Genomic DNA, 15,080 nt, shown 5'->3' on the forward strand with positions numbered 1-15,080 from the left:
TGAGTCTATTTTATACAAAGAGATCAAGCGTTCTATTATGTAAAGTGTTGCCTAAAAAGATTTGCATAAAGGATTAGACCCTATTGCTTCCACTTTAGAAAATAACTTTTGAAGCTTAGGATGGGATATAGCTGTGATCCCCATTTTAAATTTCTTTTTGTTTCTTGGGCAAATGTGGTTTAATCCTGCCCTCTTAATTCTCACCTTCTTCCTAAACCTCCAGAGCCTGATATATGATCCACGGAGGATCATTATCTATCCAAATTGGGACAGGGGTGGGAAGGAAAGGGGTTTCTGTCATTAATTTCCATAAGACGATTACAGAGGGCTTGTTTGTTGTTGTTTAAGCAAATGATTTCCCTAAGTTCTTTGTTTTTCCAACTGGTTTACACTTTAATGCCCCTGATTGAATTTCAGCAACAAGGGATCAACTTGACCAACCACTTCCCTTTAGAAAAACAAGTAGGCAATAACTTTTAAAGAAACTATTTAAAATGTGTAGGGATGATTTAAACATTTATTCACCCTATTCACACACTATGCTCTGAACGTTTCATCTTGTGCATCATTTAGGATTTGTTTAGATTCTGAAGTCAAGGTCACTTTCCTTAAAGCTGAAAGTCTTTTTTAATTGTCACAAGTGAAGTGAGGAAAAAGAAACTGTCATGTTTAATAGCTTTTATTGATTTTGTTTTACATCTCCTTTTGCTTTTGTGCTGTTCTTGCTAAAGATGTGTCAGAATATATATATATATATATTTTTATTTTCTTTTTAGATGTCATGAGTAGGTGGAGTAGGGCTGAGAACTTAGTGCTGGCCATTTTATTGTTTTCATTTTGAATGATTTGTTTAGAGATTATAGTTAAAATGATAACAGGGCAGAAGTGTGTGAAAGGCGACGAGAGCGCATCAAGTTCTACTTATGGGTCATTCAATTGAGTGCTGGGATTTTTACACCTAAACATAACAAGCAGGGAAGCAGAACCCCAGCAGAAGGGGACCTCAGCATCATGAAATGAAAAGGGGTGCTCGGTGCGAGAAATGACTGTATAGTGAAGAATTCTTCCTTCTCTTGCTCAGAAAAAACCAATGGGCGATTGACAGTCTTGTGGCTGTTACATATCTCTTGCATACACCCTAGAAAAACTGACCTTGTATCCAGGAGAAAGCGTGCTCCACTCTGAGCCCAGGACTGCAGGGTATTTTTCACTGAGTGATGGGACAGTCTGAAAAATCAAAATCATCATTAAGAGCCAGTATGGATAAACTCACTACAAAGGCACTAATACTGGGCACTCTCACCCTAGCAGTGCACACTTTAGACACAACACACCATAGGCAGTTGTGCCTAATCAGCCCATATCTCCCCGTTTCCCCAGCTCACCCACTTTTGACACAGCAGGGAGCAAAGACAATGCACAGATACTATTGTGCAGGAAACCAAAAGGCCACAGCATTTATTAATAATGCATATCTACAATACCAAACCCATACCCAAGCCCACCATAGGGAGCAGCTAGGCCACTGTCATCTGTGCCACGTTTTCACAGAGGAATACCCACTGTAGGAATCAGTTAGGCCACCATGCACACATAATAAGCTCGGCAGTCCATCAATGATGCAGCCGAGGTCAGCATGTGTCCCACATTTTACTGGGATTTCCAGCTGCCACCCAGAAGATGACTGGGGTCTTTATGGCCACCCAGGGGGATGACTGATTGATTGCACTCAGCAGCACCCCAACTCTTTCCCACCCTCACTGAGTACACTTAGATATGGGATCTCCCTCCCTGGGCATTGGCCTGGTGAGGAGTGAACACCCGATCTCTGTTGCAAATTGCACAAACCGTAACCTCAGGCTTGGGTGCCCTGTCCGCCTTTAGCCGTTTCTAAATTAATCAACAGTCTTCTTGGCAATCCTATTACCATTTATTCCTTTTGGGAGGGAAGAAAGGATTCAGTGCTGGAGGACAGTGATGGCAGCTGCTTTGCCATCCCCACTTTTGAGTCCTCCAGTGGCTCCATCAGAACTCCTGAGCACTGATGGGAGGGTTTTTCCCACGACACACACACACTGAGTGATATAAAGCCAAAATGCATGTCTGCATGTGGTGAGGATATCTTGATGCCATGTAATTTTCATCTGCAGTGCATCTGGCCTGGCATCTTCCAGTAATATAGGCAGCTTTTATTACCTGTCCCATGTCCACCCGCACCTCTCCTGTACCCTTACCAATTGGCACACTAGAAGCACAACGATACACCAGACCACTGTGTGGAAAAACAAAGGTTGCAGATGTCACTAGCAACACAAAAGTAAGAATCTTACTCAGTAGTTTGTCCCTGTAGAAGGGTCATACTAGGCCGAGTTGGTTAAAGGAATATATTGTTTGTCCACAGTACCCCCGACTGGAGGTTGCTGCAGTGGTCCAATCCAGTTCTTTTGTTAATAAGCGACCATGAGAGTTTCAGACCTCTAAAGAGTAGGAGCTTTTTATTTTATTCTCCCATGTGCTAAATCTTTTAGAGAATAACTGTCAACCTATAGCCATGGGCTGGTGAGTTGATGCTCTCGTTTTATATTTTCAATTTTTGAAGAAAGTTTAGTCGTCTTTTCCTTTCTAGTGAAAAGGGAGAGAGGTTTCCTAAAACATGGATACAAGCCTCAGTTCCTCCAGGTTCTTGTCCTGGGTAGGAAGGAGCCTGATCAAAGTTTTGGAGGTAAGAAGGTTTTGCTTTTTGTGCCTAGATGTTACCCAGTGGTTATGGTAACTTTGCAGTTCACCCTTGTGTCACTCATTCTGAGGGACCCAGGGGTGCCAGCTGGCTCCATTTATTCAGGAAATGGTGATCCAGTTTAGATTTCATTGCATAGCCAAATGGACGTAGTTCTGGTGTCCTTACTGAATTCCTTAAGAAAATGAAGATTAAAAGGTCAATATTCTAAGTCACTTAGGGGGTCATTTTCCAAGGAGTTACCGCGGGTGATAATTCCGCAAATCACGCTAACAGCCGTTAACACGATTTTTAAATTTTGTATTCAGGGGGCAGAGTAAGTGTAAAGTAGGGAGGATTTATCGTGTGCCGCAGTGTTAGCGCAGCTCCTAACATGGCCAATAACTACACCTCTTTCATTTGCGTTACGTTCTGTGCTAGTGGCCGGTAAAGGTTTATCGCGGTTCATGATGTTTCCAGACAGGGAGAGAGAGAGCGAGAGAGAGAGAGACTTGCTATAGTGCCTCCTCCCTAGACAGGTATTTGTATCCCTATGGGAGGCCCATCTAGTAACTCGAGAAGAGGGCTAAGTATTAGTGTAGGGGGGTAGGGGACACTTTGACATTCAACGTGAGATGTACGAACAGAACAGTGGTCTCTTGTGAAGAATTGCTGGCCTTCGGAGTGAGGAAACTCACTCCAAGGAGATTTGGGCAAGGTTCTCTCAACCTAGCTTGAGGGACTCTCTACCTGGCTATCGGCGCCATGATGAAACCGGCACAGAGGGTGTGAGAGTGCAGGGGATGGCTCCCGGACACCCCGCTGGCCCACCAGGGAGTTTTGGTAAGTCTTGGGGGGTTGTAGTTAATTTTAATTTTAGCTGGGACACGAATAGAAATCGCCGTATTAACGCATAGGGGCGCCATACGGCCGAATGCAACGTATCTGCTCCCCAACGAATCCGAATCACGAATGCAAAGTATGGCGTCCCTCTGCACATCCCTAGTAGGCAAATAGTATGGATGCAGTCACTACAGCCTCTGATTGTGTATGCAGCATGGTGTATGCAGCATGGCAGGCAGATTGACTGGATGCAATCAGGCCCCTGTGGTGATATTTTGGGTACAGCAGTCATATTGAATGGATGCAGTCAATTGCTCCTCTGGTGGTATTTCAGGAATGGCAGACAAATTGAGTAGATGCAGTCAAGCCCCTGTGGTGGTAATTGGGGCATGACCGGCAAATAAAGTGGAATCAGTCAGATTTATGTGGTGGTATTTGGGGCATGGCAGGCAGATGGAGTAGACGCAGTCACTGACCCCTCTGATGGTATTTGAAACATGGAAGACAGTTCAAGTGGTTGCAGTCAGGCCCCAGTGTTGGGATTTTAGGCATGTCAGGCAGATAGATGTAGTCACTAGCTCCTCTGGTGGTATTTGGGGCATGGCAGGCAGATAGTATGAAAGCAGTCAAACTCCTTTGGTACTATTTCTGTTACGAGCGCGCGCAGGCGCGGTCGTCGTAAGCGGGTGGTGGTGAGCCCTTGGGCCACAGCAGGACTCAAGGAGGAGCCCCAAGCCACACCGTGGGAGGTGAGCTGAGCAGGCATGGTGAGCGAGGCAGGCAGGAACAGAAGCAGGGAGTCCGACCCTCAGCCGGACCTGCATGCCCATGGTAGCCAACACGGGGAAGTTGACTAATGAACGGTCCTCCGACTGTTCCCGGCCCTTTCGGACCTGCCGCAGGGAACGGCAATGGGCAGCAGGCCGGACAGAGGCGAGGGCAGACAGAGTCCTTAAACAGAAGACATCAGACGGGGCAGAAGCAGGCTGAAGCAAGACGGAGACATCAGGACAAGGGCTGAAGCGAGACACAGGAAAGATCCAGGCGAGCAGGAACTCCGATGCTGGGATACTCACATCCGAAGCCCCCTCGGCTGGCAGAAGCTCAAGAGCCCGTGGGACGAATCCCTCCTGTTGGCCACTCCAGGGACCAACAGGACAGAAGGCTCAGGAACCAGACAAGGACGTAGGTCAAGGCAGAGGCAGGAAGACATCCGGGCAAGGGCTGAAGCAGACACTGTAGACAAGGCTGGACGGAAACATGGCACTGTCCATCAGGGCGCCCTACTCAGCCCACCCGTGGGACTGAGTCGCGGACCACCCTGTCCCAGACGCGCCCTACACAGCCCAGGAAGGCTGGTCGCGGACCACGCTGAGAAGGAGGGTGCAGGGAAACTCTAGGCGAACAGGAACTCCGATGCTGGGATACTGACATCCGAAGTCCTTACGGCTGGCAGGAACAGGATCAGACATCAAGGCAGAGACACTGGACAGGGATCCATCAAGCAAATGAGATCACGGAAGACCTGGATCAGCAAGGATACAGACAACTGTAGGACCTGATCCGAAGGCCCTTTGCAAGTGAACACAAAGTCCTTAAATACTGGAGGTAGAAGGCAACTCCCTGGGAGGAGCTTGCCAGGACCGCCCACCGCTGGTCCTATAAGTCAGGTGGAGAGCTGCGGGCCAGCCCCTAGGAGAAGGGCGTCGCCAAACAGGAAGTCCAAACGCTGGCAAGCAAGCCACAGGCACAGCTAGGCCTCTCAGGCCCTGGAGCAAGTCCCGGATGGAACACAGGCGAGGCCCAGGCTTCAGAGCGGCCTCCGGAGGAAGGTAAGAGACCTCCTGTAGTGCAGCAACAGGGGGGATCGCAACAATTTTGGGTATGGTAAGCAGTAGGGGTGTGCATTCGTATTGAACATAAATGTAAAACGCTACTTTTTTTTTTTTTTAACTTAAAAAAGTGATGAGACATAAACGATCGGATTTCCAACTTATTCAACTTAGCTATGTTGAATAAGTTGGAAATCGCGATTGTTGATCCAAAATAAAAATTTAAACCCCTCACCTTCCTTAATCCCCCCCCCAAAGACTTACCACAACTCCCTGGTGATCCAGCGAGGAGTGAGGACGCCATTTCTGAAAGCCTTTCCGAGGAGCACGTGACGTCGGCGCCACGTCAGAGTGACACGGCGTCACGTGATTCCCCGCGGGTTCGCGCCGGAACGCTCGTTCGGCCCAAAAGGAACTTTTGGGCCGAACGAGGGTGCCGGAGGGAACTCGCGGGGAATCACATGACGCCGCGTCACGCCAACGTCACGTGATTCCCCGCGAGGTCGCTTCCGGGATCCTCGTTCGGCCCAAAAGGAACTTTTGGCCAGCTTGGAGGGCCTCCTGACACCCCCAAGCTGGCCAAAAGTTCCTTTTGGGCCGAACGAGGATCCCGGAAGCGACCCCACGGGGAATCACGTGACGTCGGCGCCACGTCGCAGTGACGCGGCGTCACGTGATTCCCCGCGAGTTCCCTCCGGCACCCTCGTTCGGCCCAAAAGGAACTTTTGGCCAGCTTGGGGGTGTCAGGAGGCCCCCCCAAGCTGGCCAAAAGTTCCTTTTGGGCCGAACGAGCGTTCCGGCGCGAACCCGTGGGGAATCACGTGACGCCGCGTCACTCCGACGTGACGCCGACGTCACGTGCTCCTTGCAAAGTTGGTCAGAAATGGCGTCCTGACCCCGCTGGACCACCAGGGAGTTGTGGTAAGTCTTGGGGGGGGGATTAAGGAGGGTGAGGGATTTAAATTTTTATTTGCACATATGGACATATACTCAACTCATTGAATTCTGTTTATGTCCATATTGACTGCAAATGGGACCCCCTTTGGACATATGGACATATGAACTTAAACTTTTGCTCTGCACATCCCTAGTAAGCAGATTGAGTGAATGCAGTCAGGCACCTTTCATGATATTTGGGGCACAGCATTTAAATAGAGTGGATGCAGTCACTGGCCCTCTGGTCGTATATCAAATATAATAGGCAGATAGAGTGGATGCAGTCAGCACCTTGTTGTAGTAATTGGTAGGGATGTGCATTCATTTTCAACAAATGTGCAATCCACAACTCATAAGTCCCTGGTCGTTTGATTCGTGGGTTTGTGAAACGCATAGCGATCCTCCATGAATAAAACATATCATATTAATTTCATTCTTTTGGTTCGCAATGATTTCCTAGCAGCCATTTGAAATAGGAGAAGGCCATGTGGGAGTATCCATAAGAAAAACCAGTCCTGACCTCACAGCCCTGTCATAGACAGGTTGGCAAGGAGACGAGAATGCAACCTATCAGAGCTAAGCATTTTTCTAATGCAGCCAATCGCTGCTCTCACTCAGTGCTCTGTGACGCTGTTCCTGATCACGCTATACTATTTATACCTTAAGCACGTGGCATGCCACACTCTCTTTGTGGGGGTGGTCTGGGGAGGTGGCTTTACTCAGAGCTAGTCTGAGTGTCTCAAATCTGTATTCAATTGGTAGCTACTTTGATAGAATTTTCCATTGAAAAAGATATTTGTTCGTTTTCGCTGCAGTGCCAGCCAGCCAGGCTTTGACTGCACTTTTTTTTATTGATCTCAGGCAGTCTCTCTGTCTCTCCCACTGAGACAAGCAGCTATCAGTGGTATTTTGCTGCTTATCTTACCCCCCTGGGGTAGATAGTTGCAGGCACAGGCAGGGTGTGGGTGGGAGATAGTATGACTTGGTATTTTCAAACAAGAAGCAGCATCACTAGGAATTGTGCACACAGAGCAGTCTCAGTTGTAATGTACATCAAGGCACTGCACTGCGTCTGTGTGAAGTTTTGCAGACTCACATATACTGGGACAGCGGTGCTCTTTGAAGTCAAATCTCCAGTAGGCCTCTTTTGGAAATAATTCTTTTAATTGAAATCAATATTAGGCAGTGACACTTCAAAAGGCAATGCCAGTCCCCCATTAAAGTTAAAAAGGGAGCTGTTGAAATCTAAAATCTCTGGAGGGGCAGGGAGTTCCATCTGGAAAAAAAATGAAATTTAAAGATGATGCATCGCCACCAGCTGTTTCTGACCCTGTAGTTTTGGAGGTGAGGGAAGGGGAGGCCGAGTCATGCAAGACAAAAGGGCGAGAGACAAAAGCAGTAGTGAGACAGTAGACTTAGCATTGAAAATGTAGCACAGGCATTGTTTGCTTCTGATTCCGATGAAGACTCATCTTTGTGGGATTCTCATCATCAGAAATGGAAGAAGTAATAGCTGAAGAAGGTTTAGAAGGATTAGTTAGTTCTGTCTTAGCCTCTGTTACACTGGTTCGTGGAACCAGGGTCGGTGACTGCTTACCTTGACTAGATGAGGCACTTGGAACTGGAAACTCACAGCATGTCATCAGGTAGGATACTCCAGGTTATCCAGGTAAACCAGTAGTGGTGACAGGAACCCCGAAGAGTATTCCAGCGGTAAGCCACAAACAGGGTAATCCAGAGGCAGTCCAGGTCAGGGCAGGCAGCGAACAGCAGGAACCCAAGCAGCTATCCAGAGGCAGGCGGCAAACAGGGTAATCCAGAGACAGTCCGAGTCAGGGCAGGCAGCAAGCAACAGGAACCAAAGCAGCTATCCAGAGGCAGGCGGCAAACAGGGTAATCCAGAGACAGTCCGAGTCAGGGCAGGCAGCAAGTAACAGGAACCAAAGCAGCTATCCAGAGGCAGGCAGCAAACAGGGTAATCCAGAGACAGTCCAAGTCAGGGCAGGCAGCAAGCAACAGGAACCAAAGCAGCTATCCAGAGGCAGGCGGCAAACAGGGTAATCCAGAGACAGTCCAGGTCAGGGCAGGCAGCGAATAGGGTAATCCAGAAGGCAGTCCAGGTCAAGCAGGCAGCAAGCAGCAGGAAAAACCAACAGACTTGTGGCTGAAGCAAGGAGAAAAGATGAAAGGCTCTCAATAAGAAGGCAAATCTCCCACGCTGTCCGACTCCCGTCGGTGTATGACGTCATAAGGGGCTGTGGCCAAGCCCAGATTCACACAGGGCCGCGCTGCAAGAGACGCCAGTGTCAAAAAGAAACGCCGACGCCATCGGAAGAGGTAACAGCCTCCACTTCAGTGCTGGAGGAGATATGAAACTGATGAGGAGGAGGAGGAAGAGCAGTCAGCACAGGCACAGAGTGTTTACTGAAGAGGATGTTGGGGAGGTACCCGTAATGGAGAAGGTTTTCATGGGCAATGATTCAGATGGACTGAATCAAATCACGGTGAACCTAGAAGATGTGGTAGGCCTGATTGACAAACTGAAGAGTAGTAAATCACCTGGACCGGATGGTATACACTCCAGAGTTCTGAAGGAACTAAAAAATGAAATTTCAGACCTATTAGTAAAAATTTGTAACTTATCATTAAAATCATCCATTATACCTGAAGACTGGAGGATAGCAAATGTAACCCCAATATTTAAAAAGGGCTCCAGGGACGATCCAGGAAACTACAGACCGGTTAGCCTGACTTCAGTGCCAGGAAAAATAGTGGAAAGTGTTCTAAACATCAAAATCACAGAACATATAGAAAGACATGGTTTAATGGAACAAAGTCAGCATGGCTTTACCCAGGGCACGTCTTGCCTCACAAATCTGCTTCACTTTTTTGAAGGAGTTAATAAACATGTGGATAAAGGTGAACCGGTAGATATAGTATACTTGGATTTTCAGAAGGCGTTTGACAAAGTTCCTCATGAGAGGCTTCTAGCAAAAGTAAAAAGTCATGGGATAGGTGGCGATGTCCTTTCGTGGATTGCAAACTGGCTAAAAGACAGGAAACAGAGAGTAGGATTAAATGGGCAATTTTCTCAGTGGAAGGGAGTGGACAGTGGAGTGCCTCAGGGATCTGTATTGGGACCCTTACTTTTCAATATATTTATAAATGATCTGGAAAGAAATACGACGAGTGAGATAATCAAATTTGCAGATGACACAAAATTGTTCAGAGTAGTTAAATCACAAGCAGATTGTGATAAATTGCAGGAAGACCTTGTGAGACTGGAAAATTGGGCATCCAAATGGCAGATGAAATTTAATGTGGATAAGTGCAAGGTGATACATATAGGGAAAAATAACCCATGCTATAATTACACAATGTTGGGTTCCATATTAGGTGCTACAACCCAAGAAAGAGATCTAGGTGTCATAGTGGATAACACATTGAAATCGTCGGTACACTGTGCCACGGCAGTCAAAAAAGCAAACGGTACTGCCATCACGATATGCTTCACTCGTAGGAAGTATTCCATTTATTTCATTGCCCCCATGAATGAAACAAATGGGGTACTTTTGTTTTGCATGTGCCATTCCTTTTAAAGAAATGCACATCCCTAGTGGGTGAGCAGAATTTGAATTCTGACTTCCCTGCTGCTCAAACCACTACACTATTCCTTTACAATTTTGGGTGATTTTGTAAAAGTTTATATCTGAATTTAAAGCACTGATTTACCCTGAGAAATGACTTTGAAAATTACTCTCCTGATGTCCGGTTATGTGTTTTTAGAAGATTGTTCCTGAGGAAAATGATTGTTTTCAGATAATCTTTCAAGATATTGCACTGAGACTCTGGAATTCTAAAGGAATCTCCAAATGTCCAGGCCAACACCAGAAAATTTAGGTATAGTAGGAAAGAGCTTGCTTGGGCCCTGAAAAATGAAATCTCCTGGGCCCCATGTAGGCAGAGCAATAACCAAGCAGGTGGGAAGAAATATCCTGTCAGCTTGTGTGGCTGAAAGAAAGAGCAAAGGCAACATTGGCCCGCACAGTCAAAGAAGAATGAGAGGGAGTTGGTTGCATAGGCTGAAGGAAGAAGCTACTACCGTTGGTGGGTTTGGGGCTGGAGAACATAAAAACATAAGAAAATGCCATACTGGGTCAGACCAAGGGTCCATCAAGCCCAGCATCCTGTTTCCAACAGTGGCCAATCCAGGCCATAAGAACCTGGCAAGTACCCAAAAACTAAGTGAATGAGCAAACATGTGTGAGAGTGTGTGCATGAGTAGGCATGTGTATGGGAGTCAGTTTAAGTGGGTAAATGTGTGTGAAAGGGTGTATGTGAGTATGTGTTTGTGGGAGTGTGTGTGTGTGTGTGTGTGTGTGTGTGTGTGTAAGAATGAGAAGATTGAATATGTGAATGAGAGGGTGTGTGTAAGCATGTATATGTAAGAGAGCATGTGAAAGTGAACATGTGAGTGAGTTAGAATTGTGTGTATGATTCCTGAGTCCCCAATTCCAGCTTCTTAACTTTTTATTCCCCTCAATCCAGAGTCCCCATTATTCCCCAATTACCAGCTTTCCAATTTCCCACCCATCTTGACCCCACTTCCCCTCCCAAATCCTTGAGTCCCCTCCAGCCTCTCTCATATAACTTCATCACTCTTCTCTTAATATACAACCCTCCTCCCCAGTCTCAGTCCCCAGAAATGGGGCCTCATTAACTGATTCAAATCTCAGGATGGCCCAACGTGAAAGCATTCCAGGCATGATTTCGTTATCAAAAACTTGTATAGGGCCTCTGTGGGCTTGAGTCCTTATTCTTCTAAGTACATAGAAACATCTCTGCCTGACACTTATAGGTGTCATCCATCATCTCTCTCTTCCATCTCCCTGGTTCCCTAATCATATCCAGCAACTCAATTCCCAGCTGACAGTAGAAGAGTGGAATCTGTGGTGCAATAGTCCCAGTGCTTCTCTTACCCACTCATCCTGCTGAGGTGCCTCTCCTGTCTGTTTCACAACTATTTGAACCACACAGTGCACTATAAAAACCTGTGCTGCACTGGATAGTTCAAATAGCTAATCTGAAAGGTCCCGGTGGTAGGAAAGGCGGGTTTTAAAAGTTCAGGACCTGCTGGGCCACTGCCTGCTACTGTCAGCTGAGATCAGGCTGCGGGGGGGGAGTCCCAAAATGAAACCTGGCAGCTAGGCTCATGTAACTATTATTACTCTGCTAAATCGCTATGTAGTAATTTTTTTTTTTTTAATAATAATATGAACTCATTTTCCATTTAATTCAAGAAGCGCCATTTGTGAAATTTTATGTTTGCAAACAATAATATTTTGTGCATAGTCCACTACATGCAAAATTGTATTTATATTCAAAATTAATGAGCTGTTGCAATGCAATATCATATAAAGTCACTCAAAAATTGATGAGCAAAAACATATTTGTGGGACAGTTTTGCAAAAAAGATTACAATTCAATGAGGTGCAATAATTTTTTTTGGCAAAATGTTTTACAGGAAATTATGTGTAAAATTTTGCTATGGGGCTAATTTACATATGCAGCAAAATTGCTTAAAAAATAGATGCAAATGTCCACTGCTACTTTGTTAATGTGTGAAGGTTTTTTTGTTTGTTTTTTTAATTTTATGAGTGGATTTTTTTTTTCATTTCTTTTTGTTTCATTAAAATGTTTTCATTTTATTTCATATTTTTTTAAGTGAATCCTATTTTCCAATAGCACGCAGTAAAATGTTTTAGTACATGTAATTGGAAGTGAGCGCCAAAAGCTAGCAGTTCCTCCCCTGCTGATTAAACCTGTGTGTCCTGGTTTTCCCCTCCCCTCTCTGGCCCGCTCCTTTAAATTAAACCAGCTCTGGGTACTATATGGGAAATGCCATTTTGGACCATAGTACCAGGAGGGCAGGAGTGATTGGGGATCATTCCTACCCCATTTGAACCTGGGGATCTCATAAGATGAAGAGAGGTGCTCCTTTATCTTACAAAATCCCCAAATGGGGCATGAACTATCCGCAGTCGTTCCTGGCCTTCCATTTTGGAAGATGATGCTGGCAAGACAAGTGATTGGGGATCATGCCTGCCCCATTTAAACCATGGAGAGGGAGCTAAAGTCATAAGTTTAATTGGTGGGGGGGGGGAGGGGGGAAGGAGTGCAGAGCAGGGTTAAAGAAACAAAAGAAAAATGAATAAAACTGAGTTCACTTTTCTTTTTTTTTTTTTTTTTAATATCCAAAATGAAACAAAATAGGAAGTTTCATTGACATTTCCTATTTCATTTTCAATGAAAACATATCTCTAGTACTTTGCACCTCCGGCAAGTTGCAAAGTGAATGTATGGGTATGTATACTTTCTCTTTGAAACTTATTGCAAATTCTGTGAATAAATAGTAGCAGTGGACTATGATCTAGACGGTTTGAAAGTACCTCCTAAATTTATTTTTTATTTTATTTAATTTAGTGTTTTTCTATACAGACATTCATGATACAGGTCATATCATATCGGTTTACAAGGAACCAGGGGTAGTAACAGTAACCTTAACATAGTAGCAGAGACAAAAAAGTTACAATAAAAGAAGGGTAAGGAACTAGGAAGAAGAAGAAGCCAGTAAGAGAAAGGTAACTTGGTAACTATAACAATTCAATTATAATGTCTGAGATGGAGTGCACTGAACAGGCCTTAGTGAATGGTCTGTGGCATAGCTGATGTAGGCCTGGAGTTAGGGGAAGGCTTGTTGAAACAGCCAGGTCTTAAGTTTTTTTCTGAAAGTCAACAAGCAGGGTTCCTGTCTGAGATCGGGGGGGATAGTATTCCAAACTGTTGGTCCTGCTGTCGAGAAGGCACGCTCTCTAAAGGAGGGAGCTTGCCAGCTGATGAGTGAGAAAAAGTGTTCTTCTTGCCTTCATACTTTTAAATTGCACCGACATCACACTTCTGGATGTCCCATATGCTTTCTCCTCCCAATTTCAGATGTTGTTGGTTTCAGTGCATCACCTTTGCATTTCAAAAATGGAATAATGACACTCATGCATATTTTCATGAGAACAATAATAGTCCATGGTCGTGAGTAGGACCTAGTGAAAATTCCTCATTATATACTCATTAGCGACATTGTCATTATTATTTGGCCTTCTTTGTAGTGATTTTTTGACACTGGATATTCAAATTTTTTTAAATACTCTATATTCAGTCAACTTATTCAAATAGCTGTTCACTCTTTCCTTCTGTCTGGTCTGTAAATGGGTGAAATCAACTCCCTACTCTGCATGTGATCTCATATAATTGCTAGATGACATTCAACTGTGGTAAACCCCAGTAGGATGACTAAATATATTCAAAATGTCATTTTAATATAACTTCTTGCAATTTAATTGCCATGGCACTGTATTAATAAAGCAAGGAGACCTCTCAACTCTTCAGGCAATTTTATCACAAGCAATTGTACCTAGTTGTAATTATATTATCTACTAGAACTAATATTACACAAGCTGAACTGCTTGAGCTTATGCTAAAGAATGTCAACATTTTTTTTACTATCTTTTATAATGTCACTTAATTACAGATACATAGTAGAACTATAAATTACAGTACAAAACTGGATTATCATTAGATGAAACAAAAGACTTAAATTTTGCAATAGTCTGATAGCATTATTGATTTGACATTTATCCAGTTAAAAGTGTCTTCAAATCCAAGTGTTGCAACAATCTAATTTTAGCATTTATCCTTCCTCTTAGAGAACATTGCAGGCTGACCTTATATGCATCCTTCAACCTGTAGTAATGCCTCACTAATATAATCAGGAGGTGAGTGATATATCTTTTATGCTATCATCTGGTTAGGGAGGGAAAATCATTATTTGACCATCTTAACTTCATAAAAATGTCCTCTACGTAACATGTTTCTGAGTTGGAATAAATGTTTCACTGATGTTGCAAATAGTCTAAAGAGATTTCAACACCTTTTAATGCTTATTTAGTAGCCTGTGAACATTTGCAAATATGATAATTTTATTTAGGTGGGAAAAGAATAATACACATGTATAATTAATGCAATGATAATTTAGCCCACTGTATAAAGGATGTTGCCACTTTAAGTGAAATCCACAATTTAATATCTTTCTCTAATCGTATTTCCTACTGTCAACACCATCAATTTCAGCAGTGTCTCTTCCCCTATCTCTTTCAGCATCAAAATGCAGTCCTTCCAGTATCATCATTATCAACCTGAGCAAACTAAATGTGAAAAGGTGCCACTAATAGGACAGCTTTTGACATCACATCTTGAACCAGAATAAGCAAACAGGCAAGTCAAATCTTCAGGGTCAAGCTTTGAAGTCAATTTTCTGACCCAGGAAATCATGTTCTGTGACAGTGATGACAAACGCTAAGCTCAAGCCTTGTATAAATATGTCTATGAATGTTGCATTACCAAGATATTCCCATTCCCATTTTGCTGCTCTGTGTGCAAAACAAAAAAGAAAAACCTGCTAAATTTATATTAAAATACTTATTTGACATCAGTCTTTGAATGTGTTAACTTCAGAAATCCAAATAACCCCGTTTCCCCAAGAATGTATAGTTTCATTCCTCACCAAAGTCATTTAAATATATAATGCAATAAATATTATGGCAATCTTAATAAAATGTCCAAAAACAACAAGCATCTGAAGAAGAATCATGAATACAATTGATAAATATATTTTTAAGTTTCACCAGCACCAAATTATA

At 44.1% G+C, this 15,080-nt stretch overlaps 1 long non-coding RNA gene across 1 annotated transcript; it reads left to right on the forward strand.

Moving 5' to 3' along the window:
• Positions 1-2,630: 2,630 nt before the first annotated feature.
• On the forward strand, positions 2,631-14,656 carry LOC115096076. Its single transcript, XR_003857949.1, has 3 exons — positions 2,631-2,722; positions 14,088-14,156; positions 14,539-14,656. It is a non-coding gene; the product is annotated as an uncharacterized LOC115096076 (long non-coding RNA).
• Positions 14,657-15,080: the final 424 nt, after the last annotated feature.

Source organism: Rhinatrema bivittatum, chromosome 7, assembly GCF_901001135.1.
Source record: "Rhinatrema bivittatum chromosome 7, aRhiBiv1.1, whole genome shotgun sequence".
NCBI lineage: Eukaryota > Metazoa > Chordata > Amphibia > Gymnophiona > Rhinatrematidae > Rhinatrema > Rhinatrema bivittatum.